The sequence below is a fragment of the Neopsephotus bourkii genome, unplaced genomic scaffold (assembly GCF_033783945.1).
Source record: "Neopsephotus bourkii isolate Nb327-2 ecotype Australia unplaced genomic scaffold, CSIRO-AGI_Nbou_v1 NB_196, whole genome shotgun sequence".
Taxonomy (NCBI): Eukaryota; Metazoa; Chordata; class Aves; order Psittaciformes; family Psittacidae; genus Neopsephotus; species Neopsephotus bourkii.
In genome coordinates this window covers 3713876-3733589 of record NW_026900709.1, presented here as the reverse complement: position 1 = coordinate 3733589, position 19714 = coordinate 3713876, and the positions used below count along the sequence as shown (strand labels likewise).

The 19714-nt window shown below is 42.8% G+C and overlaps 1 protein-coding gene across 2 annotated transcripts in view; it reads left to right on the top strand.

Annotated features, from left to right (window-relative positions):
• Window positions 1–19714, top strand: part of HECW2 (HECT, C2 and WW domain containing E3 ubiquitin protein ligase 2) — a 183210-nt gene that overhangs the window by 5525 nt on the left and 157971 nt on the right. Inside the window, exon 1 of one of the 2 annotated variants that reach the window (XM_061376677.1) lies at window positions 18147–18349. The exons of the other annotated variant lie outside the window; for it this stretch is intronic. The gene's annotated coding sequence lies outside the window, so the exon portion shown is untranslated. Of the gene's footprint in view, window positions 1–18146; window positions 18350–19714 lie in introns of those variants that run through there. 2 annotated transcript variants of the gene reach the window in all.

The following is a 19714-nucleotide window of genomic DNA, read 5'->3' as shown; positions in this document are numbered from 1 at the left end:
AATGTTTGTAATTATTTCAGTTGTCATTCCTAGCACCTCTTTCCCTGAAATCAAATGAAATCTTACCAGAACATTTAGTACACTTAGATTATAGAACAGTGACCTACACTCCTGCTGAGAAGCAGTATTTCATGTAAGCAGAGTACAGTGAATTCTGTTAGGTGTTTGAATCCATTTTAAACAGATTGTCAGTAGTACTCCTACGAACAGTACCATTCCTTACTTGCAACTGTGTAATTCAACAAAGTGTGAAACAATTGCATCAATTTTGTGAAAATGAAAGAAAAATTCTGTTCTTTGTCAAGTTCTGTCTCATGCTTTAGGAGCTGGCAATGGAAATGTTGATTTCTAATCCAAGAAAAACATTGTAAAAATGCAAAAAGATTTATAATAGCTTTTATTGTTTCCCATATTATGACTTTCTATATGTCCTGGCTATCTGGCTTAAAACCTCCAATCCCTGTAAGCAATATCACAAGTTTCAGTTGTTAAATCAATAGGAATGCTCTTAGTAATATTTTTTCCTATTTTTAAATTCAAAACCTGAAAGCTACAAATCCTATTTAAGTGCTTTTTGTAAAATAGAATTAAATTCCAAGTAAGGATTTGCTTAAGTGCTTTTTGTAAAATAGAGTTAAATTCCAAGTAAGGGAATTAAGGTCTTGCCTTAATGCCAGTGACACATAAGCTTAATGTTTCTGCTGGCCTATTTTTGAAGTGCAAGAGTCTCTAAGGGTTAAGACAGTGACATGATAGATAGAAGAGGTAAATGGCTGTTGTCTTTTCAATTTATTACTGGAAAAATGACTTCTTCAGAACAAGTAAACAACAAAGCAGGGGAACCCCATCAGGTATTAAGTAGCCTCAGATTTAAACCAGAGATGCACAGAAAACAAAGGCTTCACACAGGATACATTAATTTTTAATTTAAATTTTATATTTGGATTCAGGAGTTGTTTATGCAGTCCTTAAGAAGAAAATTTTTAATACAGTCAAAAGACAGCATATATTTTTGGGAGGGATTTTGACTTATTATTTACTAAACCTACACTGTGCATTCTTTGAAGTGCTGTGCTATTTTTATGTGAATAACCAGAGACTGCTGCGTAGCTTTGATGAGCGTGGCCCAAATCCTGGGAGTCGCAGACTTACAAATGCTGTAAACCAAATACATGCACAAAAGGAGAAATACGGCCTTTTTCCCCTTCAAATTCTTGTGTCCACTTTGTACAGCATTCATTCATCAACCGGGGGGAAATATCATTTATATGGTCCTGTGGGGACTGAACCACACGAATGGGGGATTTGAGTCTGGATTTATGCCAGCAGCAGGGAAAAGGAGAGGAGCATAACCTACACCATTAGCATCCATTTTATGCTGGGATCCTTGAGGGTCTAATGGAGTATACTGGAGTGCAGTGCAAAGTACCAGTTCCACACCAGAGAATCTGGGGTCTCTTAAAGCAACTTGCATCATTAGCAGATATTAACACAGCCAACATGTTTAGTTATCTTGAGTAGCAGAGTTTAATTTATATTCCAGACTTTAATACATTCAGCAAAATATATCGCCCCGCTTACTGTTTAGAACATCCTGAAGTTTATCTAAGCAGTACTTAATATTAATTGCTTTATTTTTCTCTACTGGCTGTCATTTTTGTTGATGTACTTATGAAAAGGTAATGGTCTGATTAAAAGGCTTAACTGCATTTACAAACAATGCAAGGTATTCTGTACTTCCAACAGTGCAGTATTTAATTATGTTAAAATGCAATTGCCCTAGATACTGCTTTATAATTGTTTCCTTAAATGCTGGCAGATTTTATGTTCTTAACTCTCTACGTCAAACTGCAGACATACTGTTCCACAAGAATACTGATGAATGAATAAAATTCTTCCGCTAACACTGACCTTTGGCAGCTGCTCACACCACAGAGTTTGATGTTTTGCTCCTGAATTTTTTTAAAAGCCACAGAGAAGTACTCTAGCTCTAGAGTACTTAGGAGACTTTGTAAGTAACTTTTCCTGCCACTTACAGAGGTTCATGTGATTGTGGAAGGAATGTACAATTGTATCCAACAGAGCAGAGTCAGACAACTTGAAAAATATTATAGAGTTGGAATATTTTCAGTAACTGATAGGCTGCAGAATGCAATGAGCACAGTCTCTTACCTGTATGCTCTAATCTACTGAATCGTGCAAAATAGGGCTGAAATGTTGGCTTTTACTGAAGTCTGTAGCACTTAGCTGAATTTACAAGGACAGAGTTTTGTCCATTATATTTTGTAATCAGAATCCATTACTATTGTCGTGGTTTAACCCACAGCCAGACAGCTTGTTACCCACTCCCCCCCCCCTTCTTGCCCTCCCCCTACTCCTGGGGGAACAGAGAGGAGAATCAAAAAGAAATGCAACTCCCACGGCTTGAGATAAGAACAGTTTAGTAACTAAGGTACAATACGAATCACCACTGCTACCACCAACGACAACAATGATAAGAGAAAACAGCAAAGGAAAGGAGTACAATACCACGCGCCGAACCGCCAGTCCGACCCGGCCGACCCCCTCTCCTTCCGGGTTCCCCCCCAGTTCCCCCCTCGGCATGACATGCTGTGGTATGGAATACCTCTTTGGTCAGTTTGGGTCAGGTGTCCTGTCTCTGCTTCCTCCCGGCCTCCCCTCCTCCCTGGCAGAGCATGAGACTCACAAAGTCCTTGGCCAAACCAAAACATCATTTTTATCAGCTTTGTTCCGAGCCCGAAAGTCAAAACACAGCTCTGCACCAGCTACCAAGAAGGAGAAAAAAAAAATGACTGCTGCTGCTAAACCCAGGACAACTATGTACATGAAGGGTAAAATACGTTATAATCTCACTGTGCATTTTCAATGTAAACACTATTCTTTATAGAATTTGTGGCCAAAGGCAGTGTTCTGATCATTTGCTCAGGTGTCCTGCAAAAAGTATCTCAGAAATGGTTCAGTCATAATTAATTTTTCCTTAGGGCAGAAGGATGGACTACACCTAAAAAGTAAATCCATGGTCAACAGACCCTAGCTGTATCCTAAACAAGAGATGATGGCCTTCTTGTGTAAAGAATTGCATTTACAAAAAGCAAACTACAGCTTCATACAAATACATTTTTTGTGTGTTAGCAGCTATGTGTCATTGACTTTTGACAGGTAAAGACAGGAATTAGGCCATATTATTATAATTTTTCTAATTAATATTTTAGATGAAAATGGTACATATGGTAAAATTTTAATTTAGTACAACTTCTTTTGCCTAAATGCTAAATATTTATCACATGCCTTCCCACCAAATAAAAGAATGCAACATTTTCCAGAGACTTTTTTTCCCCAAGTACTATCTGGTCCTTGGATTTTAAAAAAGGCTTGGAAGCAGTGTAGTGAATGACCTCTCTCTATTCCTTCCCATCCTTTCCGATATATCTGAAAAAAAAATAGGAAAGCTTTGAACATGCACAGTGCAAACAGACTGTAGAAAGGATGTACCTTTGTGCTGTAGAACAGAAAACCAGGTCTTGGTGGTCAAGTGCTCATGTAATACCAGATATTTTATACCAACATTTGCTAGTTGAGAATCTGATACCAGAATTCTTGGGATCCAGCTTAGGTGCTGTTCTGTGAATTACTCCAGCTAAACCATTTAATATCTTCATTTGTCCTTTGCTATACACCTAGCTAAGAATCGTAGCCATCTCCTGCAGTGTCTTATCAATGTAGAAAGACTATGTTTTGCCAAAGTAACTGAAGCTTCTTTATTGAACTATATGTGTAAAATAATAATGATAAAATCACTTAATGCCAGAGCAGCAGTCAAGTTTTTGTCAAGCCCCTCTGTTAGGGTAATAAAGTTTGTGTTAATCTGTCAAATCAAGAAAGAGCATTTTCCCTCATAAGAGTTTAATGGAGCACATTGGGAAAGGTCATAGAAAAAGAATAGCCATGATTTGCAATGCACCAATATTATTCAGTAGACTATGTAAACCCCTAAATGCTGTAAATATACTTTTTTATATAGTGCTGCTAGTAAATTTACAGTTGAAGTTGGTTTTAAGTAGCATTCTTATTCCCATGTTACACTTGCTATGTTAGAAGTTATCTACTGTTCCATGGGGTTTCAGCAAATGCATGGCATGGAAAAATGGGACTATATAAAAGTTTTATAGTTTTATTATAGTAGAAGAATATTCCAACATTTATGAAAACATGAATTGCAATGATGATGTGACGCTTTTGAAAAGGAAAAACAAATAAACAAAAATCTTCAAATGAAACCAATTTAACCCTTCAATTACATTTCTTCCCCTCAGTATACAGAATCATCAGGGGAAGTTTAATCTCTTTGTAGCAATAGTGATAGTGGAATCTGTTGCTACATTGAAATGGCGACTGCAAAGGAATTAAGCCTCGTGGATTACAATACTGCAAATTATGTTTTCATTTTTTTTCAGCGAACTGAATAGAGGCGCTCAAGTAAGCTTCTAATAAACAAGTAAAGAAAACCCCTACCATCTGTCTATAAAAGCAGAACTGAACCATATAGTCCTCCATGGAATTTGAAGTTAAGCTTTTACAATGTAACATAAAAGCTTTATGTTTGACTCACTTCATTATTGCCAAATTTTGGTTTAGGATTTTCACTATAAACAACTTTTTTGTTAAATTTCTATTGCCTTAAATAATTTGATGGGGGAAAAAAATCATGTACTACTTCAATCTAATATTGTATCTGTGGCTTGTTCCATTATCAAATGAATGAAATATGCAATCTGGAATGAAAAAGTTACATCTTTTCCTATGCAGTTGAAACATTTTATGTTACAGGTCTTGATATCCTCTCCAATACTCTCCTGGATGAAATTCCTACTGGATTTATTCGGAAGTTATTTTTTATTCCATTCTTAGCACTTTCAGACTTGAAGTCATGGACTTGTTCACGAACTTAGTGTTGCACTTCAGTGTGATATAAATGAATCTACAAAGCATACAGCTAAAAGCAGAAGCAAGGTGTCCAGGGAGTAGCAAATAGTTGATGTTTAGATTAGAAACGTAACAGTGTTGTGCTTATAAACAGAAGCTGTCTCCTTCCTTTCTCCCTTGCTGTCTTTTCCCAGTCATGGGATCACCTGTCTCTCATATCAGATTTTGTGCCACTTGGATTGCATGGTGAAGCCATTCAATTTGCTAACTCAGCAATAAACCCCATGCTTTTAGTGGGTTAGTGTTCTGTCATTTTAGTGAATAGAACATTCCTTGCCATGCAATTTGGTGGTTGCTAAAGCAGATGTAAAGTAAGCGATAGGACTGCTTGAAGGGAATTGGTAAGGATTTGTACTTTACGTTTTTGATGGTGGTGGGATGTTAACTTGGCTAAAGCTGTACCATGAAACTGCCTTTTGTAGCTTTTGTAGCCCTGGTATATTTTCATTTTAAAATCTAGAAATGCATACCCAAGAAAATACACATTATATTTTCTTCATTTCATTCAAATATTTGAAAGTTCATCATATCTTTTGTGAGTCCAGAAAATGTTCAGTTCTAGTCCTCTGGTTCAAAGATCTGAGGAAATAGCAAGTCCTGGACACATTCCAGTCAGGGACTGATAAATATCTTTGCCTAATTGACCATCAACCATATGGTACAGTTCAAAGGTCTAAGCAAAAATGTGCTGCTGCTGCTTTATTTTTAAGCCCTGCATTAGTGTGCTTGCTGTGGGAGAACCCATGTTTCTTCCCCTGCCACTTTCTGTTCATGTGTCAACCTAGTGCTTCTCAGACAAAAAATAGACCTTATATCTTCAATAAATACAAGCTTCAGAAAGCTGCTCCAAATTGTGTAATTTGAGGCAAACTAAGAGGTTTCACAAATAATATTCTCCAAAATATACCAAGTTGTAATCATGATTTTTTAATAGTTACATTACCTGGAATATTTGTTTTCTCAGAGTGTTATAGCTGACCTTGTAGAACTAATGTTATAACTCCATGTGAAAGTGGTATCTTCATGCCTAAATAGCATTCATTATTTAAAGGAGTATTATGTGGAGATGATGTTTTCTGCAGTAATATATTATAGCATTTTATTGAAGTTATTCAAACACCTTTGATAATAGTGTACTGAAGTACTGTGAATTAGCCATCAAGGCCAAACTAAGTAACATTTATTCTCGACTTTTCCTGCTGCATTCAGGTTTTCACTAGGAAATTAATTCCACTCATGCTTAATAAGATGCATTAGCTTTGAATTAAATGGGCTATTCAAATCTGATTAGAACAGACATATCAGAATTTAGAGTCCTTTTTCTATTCACTGGTAAAAGCCAGGTACAAATATTCACCTTGCAGAATACTCACCTTGCAGTAATGTGGTCAAATACTAACCAGATCACTTACATAGCCTAACTGACACGATTAAAAGTCTCCAGTGTCTTTTGTCAAGTATATCTGGCATCTTTGTCCCCTCAACAAGAGTCCTTAGGGTGAGATAATTTTTTTCATATGCAGCATGTTGATGTGTAAATCCAAGTTTCATAATACACAGTTTGGTACTTTGCTTCAGGGATTAGAAAGTGTGTCTTTACTACAAAGTTTGGACAAATGGAGTGTAAGCAAATTATAAAATTACCTTGTAAAGCACAAAACAAAGGCTTGCACCTGTCAACCAAAAGCAACAGAGGGGTGTTGATGTGTCAAGAATGATATAACCTGTGAATTCTACTGTAGAATAAAGAGAGATGACGTTTTTGGTGTTGTATAAAGCAAAGTAGGCAAGGACATAGATGTAGAACAGTGTGCTGCTTATCTCAACTTAGTAATGCTGCTATAAAAACAAACCCACATTTGTCAGTGGGAGAGACACTTGTATGTGGTTTTGGTGCTCCTGGAATATTTCCCATGGAGTAGTTTGGATTTCTGCTCTGAAATCACACACCAGCCCAAAATCTTCCACAGTAGTTAAATGATTGCCTAATACAGTGATGTGAGCTTAGCTGAAACCTGACAGATATTCCTGAACCAAATATGCAAGGATAAGAGTTTGATCTATTCAAACGGCACTGCAGGTGGCCTTGCAGTGTGTCATCTGCGTATCAGAATATTTAAAACTGTAAATAGTTGCAGAGATTTCTCTGTGCTTCAGTTTTTTAGAGAGTTTGTGCAGCTGTACTTGGGACTGTTCTTATTCTAGCCATTATCTTTGAGTTTTGAATGCTTATCTCAGGAACGCCTGTTCTTCTTGGCTCTGGTCTTTCAAGGCACCTGCAGGGATTCAGGTTTAATCTCCAGTACACAGATTACATAAACAACAATTACTTCAGATTCAGCAGTATACACCACCACTCCTCTACAGGTAACAGACAGATAGTTACAAGGTACAGCAGTTAGCTGTACTCTTGATCACTCTGGAGTTCTTACTGTGCCTTATTTCCTACACTCTGCACTGTATTTTTATTACTCTGTAAACCCAAATATTTGTTTGTTGTTCTTTGCCAGTGTGAAGATTTCTAATATTGTTGCATCTTCTGATGTCCTTTGTTGCTATAATTTCTTCTGTATGTGTCATCACACTCATCTCCTGAGCCATTTCTAAATTTGGAATGTGATTGTTTTTCACAGACACGTGTGATGGTTTTGCCTGCTGATGTTTGGTTTAACTTGTAGTGCATGTTTAAATTTGTCCCTCTTCAGTTAAGCAGTTAAGTTGTGTTTGAATTTAAGTGCATGCTTAATGCACAAGCACTTTGAGGCATGTTAATATGCCTCATTGTGTCTTTAGTTTGGAGCCCTTATTTTTATATGTTGTGCAGCTGAGGTCCCCATTCTCAGTCCTACTGTTTGCTACACCACCACATCACCAGGTCTGGGTATTCTGGGTGTTACAGGCAGAATCTATAAGCCTCACAATTCTAGTTTTTTGTTTATTTTTTTTTTATAATACATACAGCAGATGTTGGAAATCTGAGCAAGAATTTTGAATTTTGTAAAACTTTTCCATTATAAGGCACAGGAACATTATTTTTAAGAGAAAAATACACCTACAGGTCTCCTTCTACTCCTGTGGTTGTTCTTTGAATGTCTGATTTATGAACAAAAGTATTGGCTCACACAGTAGAGCTGCCCAGTGAGCTACTGTTAAATAAATATACATTAGGAGCAGACAGACTGCAACATTTAAAGGTGGCCACATAGCTTACACTACATTAAAAAATTAAAGTAAGTTAAATTTATATTCTTGTGGAATGTATGTTGTCATTGATATGAACTAATGGTTTGCAACTGCTGTCTTTCCATGTGATGACAAGGAAAAAATGCCAGATGAAAATTAACATGATATGAGATAAACATTATACGAGGTTATATTGATGGCTGTTAGGATTTTGTGGTTGTCTTTGTAATGGTGATGCATATGGTTATGGTGACACTTGTACACAGAAAACTAACTGAACACTGGCTTTAAGGTCGACATTGATGGATATTACGCTGTCACTGAAAGAATTGTCTTCTCCATATAAATTTGGCAAAAGAGCTTGGGAAGGTAAAGCCCTAGTAATTCCACCCTTCTGAATAGATTTTTTGCCAAAATAACAGTCTCAGTGTATGTACTTTAGGCTCTCTGGATTCTTACATATAAACTTACAGTCCTTTCATAAATGGAGGATGATATAGTGGGCAAGAAAGCTATTGTGGATGGAAATCATGTCAAGTATTTATTTCGACTGGGATTTTAAGAAGGTTTAGCTGGATTAGCACAGGCAAAAAGCTTCTTTGTTCATTCTTCAGGCTTTCAGGGTGGCTTTATTTTCTGGCATTAATGTTCATTCTGTGCAGGATAAATGCGGCTCAAGTGTTTGACAGTTCTCTCTCAGTTCATGATCAGTTGAGTTTCCATTGCTGCTCATGCCTGTTAGTGAAATGTATATTCATGTTACCCTGTTTGATGAAGAGCAGTGAAGCACAAACATCTCCTGAAGAGAAGCTTCCACTCGCAGTGAGAAGTATATTTTTTCTGCCTGAGCTGCAGGGGCATTTTCCACCTCTGCTAATTCCAGATTCAGTCCTATGTAGGATGCAGAAGGAATTAATGTCACTAGGGTAACCTGCTGCCTGGTTGCCAAAGAAATTACTGCTTTCTTCAAATTGCTTAAAGGAAATTCATTGGTAGTACAGCTCACTCAATATCTTCTGTATTTGCTTACTAAGTGCATCTATGTGGTAATTGTTGCTGTGGTGGGAAGTGGTAAGGCTCCCAAAGAGATCATTTGAGGATTTTACTCAAATTATTGACAAATGTGTAATTCAAATGACCATTGTTATTGTCTAGAAAGTTGTAAACTAACATGAAGAGGGGCACCAGATAAATACTCTGGGATTCAAATCCTAGTGATATTAGTGATGTGGCAGTTCTGTGCCACCTGCTTGAGCCTTTTCTGCTCCCACTTCACTGGGAAAAAACAGGAACTGTTCCCCTATTGTCAGTACAGATCTTTAAATTCTGATACAGGTTTGTCATCCTCTTTTCAGCCTCATTAATGTCTTGATACCTTCATAATCTTTGTATCAGTTGTCTTCTCAGCAGGGTATCAGACTGTTTCCTCACAGACTCCTTTTACTTGCTTCAGCAAGAGTATTCCAAAAGATCAATGTGTATATTTTCCTCAGTGTCATGGGCCCACCAGGCTCAAAATAATTCACCATCCCCTTCAGCAGTTTCTGCAGCTTGGTGCTGGGGACTCCATACAGCTGCCTTCCATCTCCGACGCTTCCAAAGCACTGGACGGGCCCAGTGGCCTAGATACTTGCCCATACTGTCCCACATGCCCTGCCACTCATGACTGTCCCACCTTGGGGAAAATCTCCTGGTCCTCCTATATCGTCTTCTAACCCTAGACAAGACCCAAACTGGACTCTGCTTAACTTCTGAGATCAGACAAAATGGCCATGGGTAAAACACAGTCTGTGTGTGTGCCAACATGCTGATCCCCATCACAATCAGCAGGCAGATCCCAAGGGTACCCAAAACCTTCAGAACTCTCAAGCGATGCTGCTGTACTTGTCACTGGGGCTGGTGTAGCTGCTGTGCTTGCCGGCTCTCCCACCACCAGCTTCTCTTTTCCTGAGTCCAGCTCTTCCTCCTCTGCCTTGCTGGGAAATGCTGCGGGGTCTCCTGCGTCCTCCTGGGGCTCGGCGGGCGGCTTCCGGGGAATGCTCTCGGCCGTCGCGGGGCTGGGCTCGGCCGCGGGGCTCGGCTCCTCCGCCGCCTTCTCCCGCTGCTCGGCAGCCGCCTCCTCCCGCTCCTCGACCGCCCCGACCTCCTCCACCGGCAGCCGTCCCCTTGCGGCCTCCGGCCCCGCTCCCGCCGCCGTTTGGTCCCCGGGGCCGCTCTCCCGGGCAGCCTCGGCTGCCGCTGGCTCCTGGGGCCGTCCCCCCTCGGCTCCCCGCGGCCTCATGAAGACGGAGACGAGGACGAGGGCCAGGACGGGGAAGAGCAGCGGGACGGCCAGGTGCAAGTCCACGGCCACGTCCATCCCGCCCTGCTGCTGGAGCCCACTCATATTACAGGTCATTGCCATAAAGTACAGTGAGACAGGAACCTTAGCCCAAGCGCCACACTTGATTAACACAGCAAATACCAGCTCTAAGTAAGTTACAACATTCTGAAGCTGTGAGATCAAGAGGAACAACTTTGAGAGCCAATAAATCAGCATTGTGATGAGTGACTATTAATCCGGTCAGATCTGTCATTATCTCAACCCCTCGTGCCCCACATGGGGCGCCAAAAAGAACTGTCGTGGTTTAAAACCAGCCAGACAGCTCATTCACTCACTCCCCCTCTTCTTGCCCTCCCCCTATTCCCAGAGGGATGGAGAGGAGAATCAAAAAGAATGCAACTCCCATGGAGTTTAGTAACTAAGGTGTAACACAAATCACTATTGCTACCACCAATAATAGTAATGATAAAGGAAATAACAAGGGAAGAGAATATAACACCTCATCACCAGCCGACCGATAACTCGCTCCCCCAGCCCGACCAAGCACCGACCGATACCTCCTCTAACCTCGCAGTCTCCTAGCCCTTCCAAGTAACTCCCAGTTACATCCTGGGCATGACGTGCTGTGTTATGGAATACCTCTTTGGTCAGTTTGGGTCAGGTGTCCTGTCTCTGCTTCCTCCCGGCTTCCCCTCCTCCCTGGCAGAACATGAGGCTCACAGAGTCCTTGGCCAGACCAAAACATCAGTGTTATCAGCTCTGTTCCCAGGCCGAAAGTCAAAAACACAGCACTGCACCAGCTACCAAGAAGGAGAAAAAATGACTGCTACTGCTGAACCCAGGACACTCAGTTATGGAAGCTTCCTGATTTTACAAAAGTATGATCCATTAGTACTGTAACATACTACCTCAATACACATTCCTACATATACTCCAGGCTTTCTTTGCAGATTTGACTGACATGTTTACAAGTCAAATAACAAGATCATGAAAGTGTGTTTTACAAGTGACATTTCAGTATGACTTCGGATGCAATGTGTATGGATCTAATCCTGTAGGATCCTACATTGCCTAAGGATACAGTTCTAAAATTAAACCTCTGTAAGTACCAACAGAAACTGACAACTGCTTTTATCACCATGACTTTAACCCCAGTTCAGTAATCTTCATATACATTTCAGTAACTACCTGGAAGCACTAGGAACTGCAGCAGATTTCATTTCTGTAGGCAAGAACTATTTCCATAATTTCATACAATGCTATTGGTAGGAGATGGCTTTAATATTTGTAATGAATATACTTCTTATTAATGGTTTAATATTTTCTAAATCAAAACTTGGCCGTATGTTCATTTGCTTTATGTATGAATGTTCCTCTAGGTCCAAGACCAGAAGGCCAATTCAGGTAAGTGCCTGGAGATATCCATAGGATTTTGCCAGATTAGGGGTCTCTTCTCTGTACACCAGAAGAGTGGAGAGCTGCTGTGAAGGCTGGATAAATGCCTGCCCTGGCACCAGGTAGTACCAGATGGTTACAGCTCCTGAGGGCCTATGGACCAGCTGCAAGTGGCTGGAGCAGCAAACCCCAGGCATGCTTTCCCTCTCTCCCTGTGCCCTCCCCTCTCTCTGCTCAGATTGCAGGGTTATGTGGCCTCCCATGGGGTGGGCAACTCCACAGTCACTCACAGACTCTTTTATATCACAAAAATCCCCAGCTGGGGAACTGCAGATGGTTTTCACTCTCATTAAGTCTTTTGTGCAGCACAAAAGCACCAAGACAGGCCAGAGAATGTCCTGCTGATTTTGGCACCTAAGGTGATTCTTTCAGTTAATACTTTCACCTGCTGCACAGCAAACTGTCCAGAAGTCTTGTGAAACATTACAATTCCATCCCCTGTGAATGCTCTTCCAGTTGATCCTTTTAGCCTTTTTATGCTGGGCTTTTTAATGGTCATGGCAAAGAAACTCTTATTTTGGGTATTCAGCTTGGCCCATTGTCTTACAGAGAATTGATTTACTGGGAAAATACAAAATCTTCACACAATATAGGACAGCATTTCTTGCCTTTTAACGCTTCTAGCTGTTGCATAGCAAAGTTTCCCTCTCAAAGGGCATTGTTCTTCACACTCTACTGTTGATCACACAATGTTAGACCTTCAGTAATTATTCATCAGGTTCTTCTTTTGCTGTAAATGACAACCAAAAGGAAGAGAAAGGAGATGGGAAGTTCCGGAATATTGCTTTATTTTTTTAGTTACTATTTACTGAAAAGTTATATTTTCCTTTTTCTGTACTTGTCTCTTAAGTATTTCATAGACTCCTAGGTTGGAAGGGACCTCAAGGATCATCTAGTCCAACCTTCCTAGGCAAATCATGACCTAGACTAGATGTCCCAGCACCCTGTCCAGCTAAATCTTAAAAGTGTCAGATGCTGGGGAGTCCACCACTTCCCTGGGGAGATTCCAATGGTTCATTCTTCTCATTGTGAAAAATTTTCCTCATGTCCACTTGGAATCTTCCCAGGAGTAACTTGTGCCTCTTACCCCTCATCTTTTCATAGAATCATAAAATAGTTAGGGTTGGAAAGGACCTTAAGATCATCTAGTTCCAACCCCCCTGCCGTGGACAGGGACACCTCACACTAAACCATATCACCCAAGGCCTCGTCCAACCTGGCCTTTAACACTGCCAGGGATGGAGCATTCACAACTTCCCTGGGCAACCTATTCCAGTGCCTCACTACCCTCACAGGAAAGAATTTCCTCCTTATATCCAATGTAAACTTCCCCTGTTTAAGTTTTAACCCATTACCCCTTGTCCTATCACTACAGTCCCCAATGAAGAGTCCCTCCCCAGCATCCCTATAGGCCCCCTTCAGATACTGGAAGGCTGCTCTGAGGTCTCCATGCAGCCTTCTCTTCTCCAGGCTGAACAGCCCAAACTTTCTCAGCCTGTCTTCATACAGGAGGTGCTCCAGTCCCCTGATCATCCTCGTGGCCCTCCTCTGGACTTGTTCCAACAGTTCCATGTCCTTTTTACATTGAGGACACCAGAACTGCACACAATACTCCAGGTGAGGTCTCACAAGAGCAGAATAAAGGGGCAGGATCACCTCCTTCGACCTGCTGGTCACACTCCTTTTGATGCAGCCCAGGATACAGTTGGCTTTCTGGGCTGCAAGCTCACACTGAAGCTGGCTCATGATCGTTTTCTCATCGATCAGCACCCCCAAGTCCTTCTCCACAGGGCTGCTCTGAATCTCTTCTCTGCCCAACCTGTAGCTGTGTCTGGGATTGCTCTGACGCAGGGGTAGGACCTTGCACTTGTCATGGTTAAACTTCATAAGGTTGCCATCAGCCCACCTCACAAGCGTGTCAAGGTCCCTCTGGATGGCATTCCTTCCCTCCAGCGTATCAACCGAACCACACAGCTTGGTGTCATCGGCAAACTTGCTGAGGGCGCACTCAATCCCACTGTCCATGTCAGCAACAAAGATGTTAAACAAGACCGGTCCCAACGTCGATCCCTGAGGGACACCACTCCTTACTGGTCTCCAGCTGGACATTGAGCCATTGACCACAACTCTTTGCATGCAGTCATGTGACTCCTTGTAAAAAGGGAGTCTCTACCTTTGTAGCCACTGTTTAAATACTGGAGCATGATGATAAGGTCTCCCCTGAGCCTTCTCTCTAGGCTGAACAAACCCAGTTCTCTCAGCTGTGCCTCATATGGCTTGCTGGTCCTTTGATCATCTTTGTGACCCTTCTCTGGACCATCTCCAAACTCTCCACATCTTTTCTGTATGGCGGGAACCAAAACTGAACATTCCAGGTGTGGCCTGACAAACACCATGTAGAGTGGGATAATGACTTTGTTATCTCTGCTGCTGATACCCTTGTTGCTGTAACCCAGCTTCTTGTTGGCTTTCTTTGCCACAGCAGCACTCTGCTCACTCATACTGAGCTTGCTGTTCACCAGGACCCCTAGGTCCTTTTCCACAGAGCTGCTCTGCAGCCCTGCAGATCCCAGCCTGTGCTGCACTCCTGGATTGTGTTTACCCCAGTGCAAGACCTTACACTTGTCCTTGCTAAACTTCGTAATGTTCTTGTCAGCCCACTCTTCCACACTTCGTGTGGGAATTAAGTAATGCTGCCAGGCAAAATATATATTGCTTTTTCATATTCATGTCTAATGACTTGTATTAAGATTATGCATAGAATGATAGAATCATAGAATAGTTAGGGTTGGAAAAGACCTTAAGATCATCTAGTTCCAACACACCTGCCATGGGCAGGGACACCTCACACTAAACCATGCCACCCAAGGCTCTCTCCAACCTGGCCTTTAACACCGCCAGGGACAGAGCATTTGCAGCTTCCCTGGGCAACCCATTCCAGTGCCTCACCACCCCAACAGTAAAGAATTTCTTCCTTATATCCAATCTGAACTTCCCCTGTTTAAGTTTTAACCCATTACCCCTTGTCCTGTCACTACAGTCCCTAATGAATAGTCCATCCCCAGCATCCCTATAGACCCCCTTCAGATACATCTTCTGTTTTCAATGTCCAAAGATAAACCAGCTGAAAATCCCTTTTTAAAGAGGGTGCATCTGTGTGTCAGTGTGTTACAGGTTCTCATCATATACAGAACTTTAAGGGCATTAATCAGAAATTTTGGATGTCCAATTTATTCTTATGGTAAAGATTTTTAGTTCATAGCATTCTGCAGGGATTTTTACTAAATAATTGATGAGGATGACTGAAAATTGATTTTCCTCCAGTGAAATCTTTTCCAAGAACATAACACATTCTTCGGAAGTTTCAGTATTCTAGTACTACTCCAGCTATTTTTAGGTCCTAATCTCCATGTGAGATTTATATAAGTTTTCCAATTTTTACCCAATAATGCCTTTGCCCCAGATACATTATAACTTAAGATATTTCTCAGTCTGGAAAGGTGCTATGGTGTGTTGTGCACCGCACCTCTCTTACAGAACCTGAAGGCAGCAGTAATACTTGGGAAAGCTGACTTTGTATGTGTCTCTGTTATTCTGGTTTCTCTTGTATTAACCTTTTGTCAAAGGAGAGATGAGGTGGACTAGGTGTGTGTGTGTAAGTAACAGAACTGGAAAGAGGAGAAAAGACAGTTGTTTGCTTCAGGAAAACAGGCTGGTTTTCTCTATTTTGGAGTCTGTTGAAGGTTAAATACACATTGCCTCAGGACATGGCTCTGAAAAGTTAGCCTGTTCCTTATTAGCTTAGTGTCTGTAGGTGTGGAAGCACCCATGAAAACAGACGTAGCAATTCCTCTGTGAAATGTCTTTGTTTTCTAGTGTGTACACAACTCTATGCAGTTACAGCCACAGTCATGTCTGGGGAACATAGAACAGAATCCTAAATCATACCAAAGACATAGCAGCTGTTAATAAGGAGCTGTGGATGTAACCTCACATGGGATGTGAATGTATCAGAAATAAAAGCACAGAAATGAACAGTTGTGTAATTACTCTAAAGCAGTAGTGCTGATTTCCTACAAATACTTCCGATTATACTGTTGTTGTGATCGCTTCCACTTATGTCTTGGAGAAAGTCAAGAGGATTTAAAGCTTCATATGAATTAACATTTTTGCTCAGTGGAAATAGGATTCTTCTAGCATGGGTGCAAGAACATTCTCAAAACACATTTTGAGGGAAACATGAAAATCCAGTGTATGATTTACATAGTTTTTTAAATTGACAGATGAGAAATCTTAATTTAAAGACAGCCTGCACTTGTGTCACACCGTCAAAGGGCTTTTGCAGCTTGCAGATCCACTGAGAATAATTCATTAGCTAGTGGTTTTCATCTTCTCGGTTTCTCATCTTCTCATCGTAAAAATGTCAGGATAACCAAAACCAAAGCACAAATAATTATAAATGTTATGAAAGTCTTGGCATTACACATCCTTCTTTCTCTTTTCATCTTGTTTCAGAAAGTAAAAGAGGCATTATATTGTCAATGCCAAGTCAAGGTAGTGCTGAAGAGAGAGATGTATGTATCTAAGAATGCGCAAGTCACCACTAACCTATATACGATCATCTAATCTGAGCCTTTAATGTAAGTCCAAACAGATTTATTGCAGTCCTATGTTAGAGTAGCACTCTTCTAAGTGTAAAGAGTCAAGGAAAATACATAGATGACTGACCAGTTACACACTAGGCATGTGTAAACTGTATCGTGCATGCCAATACATGTGCAAGTCACAGAAAAGAACTGAAAAAAAGGTTTAAAGCTTCAGATAGATGGAAGTGTTGACTTTCATAGCTTGCCCTACTTTGGAATACAGCCACATACGCTCGTATCTGGAGCAGTTTGTCTGGTATCATACGGCAGGGCTGAACAGCAAATTCCCTCCTGCTGAAGCTGGACAAAAGTGCCATAGGCTTCAATACAGAAAGGAGTTCAAGCCCAGGGCTTTGAGCATATGCTGTAAGCTATACAAAATGTACTTTGTATTTTGATACACACTAATTTAATATAGTTGTCAACTGTTTGTTCAGAAGAAATGGTGTCTACAGAAACCTATTTTGTTGCCCATATATTGGTAGCTACATATAATTTAGAAACCAGATGTAGGATACCAAATAGTACTGATGTGCTCCTCGTGGGAAGATTTTGCCTTCAGGTGACTCAGAAAAGAAAACAAAGCATGAGGTGTTGTCTCATAGTAATAACCAGGACCCGGATTATATAAGAGTAAGTGTACAATGTGCCCATTTTTAAGGTCATTGGCATTACCGTGTTTATGTTGGTCGGGGATTCTACAGTGTTTCACGTCACTGGTCCTCTGATAATTACTGTGTGTATTTTTAATTTTAATTTAATTTTTTTTTTTTGCAACCACGTTTTCCGACGAAAACATTCCTGAGTCCATTGTGATGGACAAGCGCAAGTAAAATTGTGGGAAAAGTAGCAAACGTGGAACCGATTTCACCTGTTTTCTAACGGGCAGGGTAACTGACACTGAGACAATGATAGAGGCTGGCTCATATTCACGTTTATGCCACTGGTAACTGTCAGCGCGAATAACTCCATGTGAATTAAACAAAGAAACTGGCATTTCAAAGCACATTTCAGGGGTGCTTTCCCATCGACAGCGATTAACGTTGCAGCGCCGGCAGGACCGCCCCCCGGATCCGCACGGCGAAGGTTTCTCACCAGCCTGACCGCATTTACCCACTTCGGGTGCTCGGGCCGGGGCTCGCCGGGCAGATCTCGGTGGTCCGGGGTCCCCCGCAGCCCGCTCTGGCGGCGGGGCCCGGGCAGCCGCCGAGCAGCGGCCTGTCGCGGGGCGGGCGACATCCCGCAGCCCCCTCCCCCTGTCGGCGGGGCGGCCGCATCCCCCCCGGCTGTGCGTGGGGGAGAGGCTTTGTTACCGGCTGCCCGCGAGGAGCTGCCCGCCCCCGGCGCCGCCCAGGCCCGCGGGGCTGCGGCCTCGGCCCCGGCTCCCTCAGCCGCCTGCATCCTGCTGCTCTGCCGGTGACTGAGGGGAAGATGCCGGCGGCGAGGCGGAGGCTGGCGCAGGGGCGGCGGGCCCAGCCCCGGCGCTGAGGCGGCGCGAGGGCGGGGGGCGGTGCGGGCGCCCTTGCGCGGAGAGGCGCTCTCCCCGCCGTGGGCGCGGAGGGGCTGCCGCCGCCGCCGCCACCGGCGGGAGCCGCCTGCCGCAAGGACGGGGTGACTCCGGCCGCCGCCCGGCTCCGCAGCGGCAGGGCACGGCACGGCACGGCACAGCACAGCGCGGGAGCCGCCCTCTCCGGAGCCCCGCCGTGGGGTGCGGAGCCGCAGTGCGCGCCTCTGTGAGGTGAGTGGGCGCCCGTGCCGGGGGGACCGCCCGCGGGGGCGAGGGACGTGGCCGAGCTGGAGGGGCGGTCGGGGGGAGGCGGCAGTACATGGGAGGCACCGGGCCGCGGCGGGGCCGGCACGGAGCTTCCTGCGAGCGGCGGCGGTGCCGTGGCAGGTGCGGTCCCCCCGGCCCCCGCCCGCGGTATCCCCGGAGCTCGGATCGGGGTCGCGCTGTGCGGGCCGGGCCCCCGCTGCCCCCGCTCCGGCGCCCGTGTCGCTTGCCCCGTCATGCGGGAGGCTCGGGCGACTCGGGCAGCGGGCTGCCGTGGAGCCCACAGGACGCCGCTTGGCTTTATTTTAATCGCTTTTGGGCCATTTAATTATAACTCGTTTCCTGCCCGGGGAATGCGTTCGGCACTTGGTGCGCCGCGTTTCTTTCCTCCGCTCTGTTCCCTCGCTGTTTAGTGTATTTATTTATTTATGCATAGGGCTGTTCTCCAGATTTTATATAGCAGTGTCCGTGGTGGGCAGGAAAGATCGCTGCAGATTTCAAGCATGTTGTTTCCAAAACAGTGGGGTTTAATGTGTGTTTCTATTCTTGTGTGCACGAAATACAGCACGATGACAGCGGGGGGAAAAGTCGGCATAGGTTCATATTCTAACCATTCTCTGCGTTGTTTGTTGATGCGGAGATATTTTCTTTTCCTTAGTACACTTGTTTCTCTTAACCTTTTCTGTCACTACAAACCATAAGGGTATTAAAAAACATAATTCTTTTTCTGGGGCTGTATGATGTAAAAATAAAGGGAGCGTGGTATATGTGGATGGTAATAGTTACATAATTTATTATCTCTTATTTTGTTGCTGGATATATGTCAGGAGCACGGGGAGAGTATTTATAACATCTTTTTTTCCTTTCTGGCATGCTGTGTGAGGGAGACTTTGCACTACACTACATTGCACTGGAATGTTTGTCAGGAATTCAGCCCTGAATCCCTCCTGTACCCAAAATCTCAGCAGGGACCTTACCTTGCTTTACACCATGAATGTCCCCTGCTCTTGTACTCTCGAAAACTTCTTATGTAGATTTATTTTCTTTTTTCTCCAACAATTATTTCAGTACAAATATTTCAGTAGTGATTATTCACAGTACTGAGGAACGGAAAGAAATCTATGTCATGAATGCAGGTGAGCAGTTAGCCCAGTTCTTAGATTCCTTTGGAAGAATTTTCCTTCTGAGATGATAGTTGGTTGCAGCTTTAGGCCATAAGGCATGATGTCATTATTAGCATATGAAAGGAACAAACCTAATGCTGCTATTCAATCACCTGCTGTTCAGGCTCTACATTTCCCAAAATGTGGATGCTTCCATGTCAGCTGGAGA